The following is a 2,799-nucleotide window of genomic DNA, read 5'->3' as shown; positions in this document are numbered from 1 at the left end:
TTCCTTATTTCCGTTGATGTAACTGAAGTATGTGTTAAGGAATGCCAGGATATTTCTTCTCTTTTATTTGGCAGACCAGTAAGAAGGGCCACTTCATCAGCAGTGAAAGGAATGGGTTGACCTTTTATAACAAATCATTTTTTTGAAATGTCTCGCCTTGAGATCAGCTCATAAATAAGAGGAACATTTTGCTCAAACCCAGGAAATTCCAAAAACTGTATCATCTTTAAACGTTTCAATGTGTCCTTGACTTCAGGAGTAATTTGCTGGGCAAAGTTATCACATATTGTTCGAAACGAAGAAACATAACATCTATAGGTAATTGGACGAACATATATTTGAAAATTGTAAAAAATTAAAAATTAAAAATAAGTAAATGAGATACGCACAAAAAACTCACAACATACGCAGAATATAAGCAATGGTCGCGCACAGTGTACGCATAACATACGCATATATTACGCACATCACATGCACAAGAACGCACGGTGCAGGAAACATGGCAGCAAATTATACGCACGCATAAAGTACGCACAATATAAGCACTGAGCACGCAACGTATACGCATAGAGTACGCACAAAAGATGCATTGCGTATGCACAGCCTACGCATATTTGTGTTTAAAATTTAGTTAGGTTTTATGTTTCAAATTTCAACATAAATTTATCATAAACCCTGAATACAGAGAAAACACGATGGCATCACAATATCAAACATTTAAAAAGTTTCGAGAAGCAATGCATACGCATAGAATAAGCATAAAATAAGATCTTCAGAACCTTGAACACCAACACATAGCATAACCATAAAATACGCATTACGAAACAGAAAATATAGCATTAAGTTATCATTTTCTTTGGGGGTGACTACATCTTGGAAGAAACTGAGTGAAGAATGCTTGAAATTGCTCCGGAGTGAATGCTTGAAAGTTCGAAAGTTTACTGTAACTTGAAAATCGAAACGTCGACTCCGCCATTCGACCTTTACAAGGGTTTAAATGTTGATGCCACGTCGACATTTCACTAAGCGCCACGTTGGTAACTGGGGGTCCGAACTGAAAAAAAAAATTAGGTTAATTTATAAAAAGGAGACGCCTTAAATATATGAGGCGAGGCGCGCCTCAGTAAACTTGAGGCGTAAGCCTCATAAACTAAACTTATTACGTATGTTTTGAGGCTTAAATGTACGAAATTGCGCTGAGGCGCGCCTCAAGGCGCGCATTTTATTGCGCAATTTTAAACGTTGATTGTAAGAGTAATTTTGAAGTTCTTCTTGTTTTTAAAGTTCGTTAGTTGTTTGTATAGAAAGATACTGAGCGGTACAGAGCATGTACCGAGCGGCACCGAGCATGTACCTAGCGGTACCGAGCATGTACTGAGCAGTACCGAGCATGTACCTAGTGATACCTAGCGGTACCGAGCATGTACATTAGCTATTTTTTTTTCATTTTTAGAGGCGGACGCCTCTCAACTGTGAGGCGAGGCGTTCCTTGAGGCGCGCCTCAGTAAACTTGAAGCATACGCCTCAAATCCTGAACTCATTGCGTGGACTTTCAGGCTTAAAGAGGCGAAATTGCGCTGAGGCGCGCCTTGAGGCCCGCCTCTTATTGCGCAATTTTAAACCATGGGTGGGGCATGGGAACAAGAGATTTTCGTGAGGCAGGGAATCTTAGGAGAGAAAATAGAGGATATTGCTGGGAATGTTTTAAATGGAATGCATAATTCATTCATTCGAATTGCAATTAATATCAGTCAACTACTATAAATAGAAAAAAGCTGCAAGATTAATTCAAGCTTATTTGAATTCAAAACTAGCTAACTATTAAAATTCCTTTCATGTAATTTTAAATAAAAAATCTTAATAAATAAATGCAATAACATTGAAATAAAATCAAAAAATAATCTAAAATGCTAGAATATTATAGAAATAATATTGAATTATATTTGATGCATGTCTTGTACTACATGAATGACTTAGTCGTTGGTCCCTTTTACACAACACTCTATATAGACTTGCGTAAACTAAAAGTGGGTTAACTTATTTGATATTTAATAATAAACTTTTTGTTGACCCAATTGACTCATCAAATCAGCAAGTGATCAAATAAAAGTCCCTTGGAAAGGTCTTGTGTGAGTGGGTTTCAAACCGGATATTTTTCTCCCTTTATTTTGTCCATATAAAGCTTTTTAACGCTCTTAGTCTTATGGCCATTATTGCCATTTTGCCTTCATTAGTTCCATCTGACCTAGTGAAAATAATTTGTCATAGTTCTCCGTACTGGGACACATAATTATATTTTGCATTGTGCACGTAAGGACGTTTGATTTTCTAGTCATTAAAATGATCGTTTATAAGATAATCATTACCTTTAAGTAGCTGTTTATTGAAGATTATCGCATATTAGATTTCCCAAGCAGTTGTGAGTTTCCGTTTATCTTTATTGAATTTTTTTTTGTTGAGGCTTCCTATGATGCTTGACTCCGGACTCTTCAAAGAAATGGTCGCGGATCGTACTTGCAAGCGAGAGTCTTCACACTCCAGCCTCCGTCGATGAACAAAGAAGCTCTATCAACTTCCAATCCAAGAAGTCGATGACGAGAAGTCCTGTACAAAACAAATTCGTCCAAACTAGTTTTATCACCACCAGTGAAAACACTGGATACAGAACAATTCCAGAGGAATCGATGTTAGGGAAAACAATTCAACCGCTTATTATTTCTCAGGGCAAGTTATTTATACAATTGTTTTAGTTCTATAATACGCTACAGTAAAAACGCTACAGTAAAAGCAATACAAAGA

Source organism: Dendrobium catenatum, unplaced genomic scaffold, assembly GCF_001605985.2.
Source record: "Dendrobium catenatum unplaced genomic scaffold, ASM160598v2 fragScaff_scaffold_1417, whole genome shotgun sequence".
Classification (NCBI taxonomy): domain Eukaryota; kingdom Viridiplantae; phylum Streptophyta; class Magnoliopsida; order Asparagales; family Orchidaceae; genus Dendrobium; species Dendrobium catenatum.
This window is presented reverse-complemented; position numbering follows the sequence as displayed.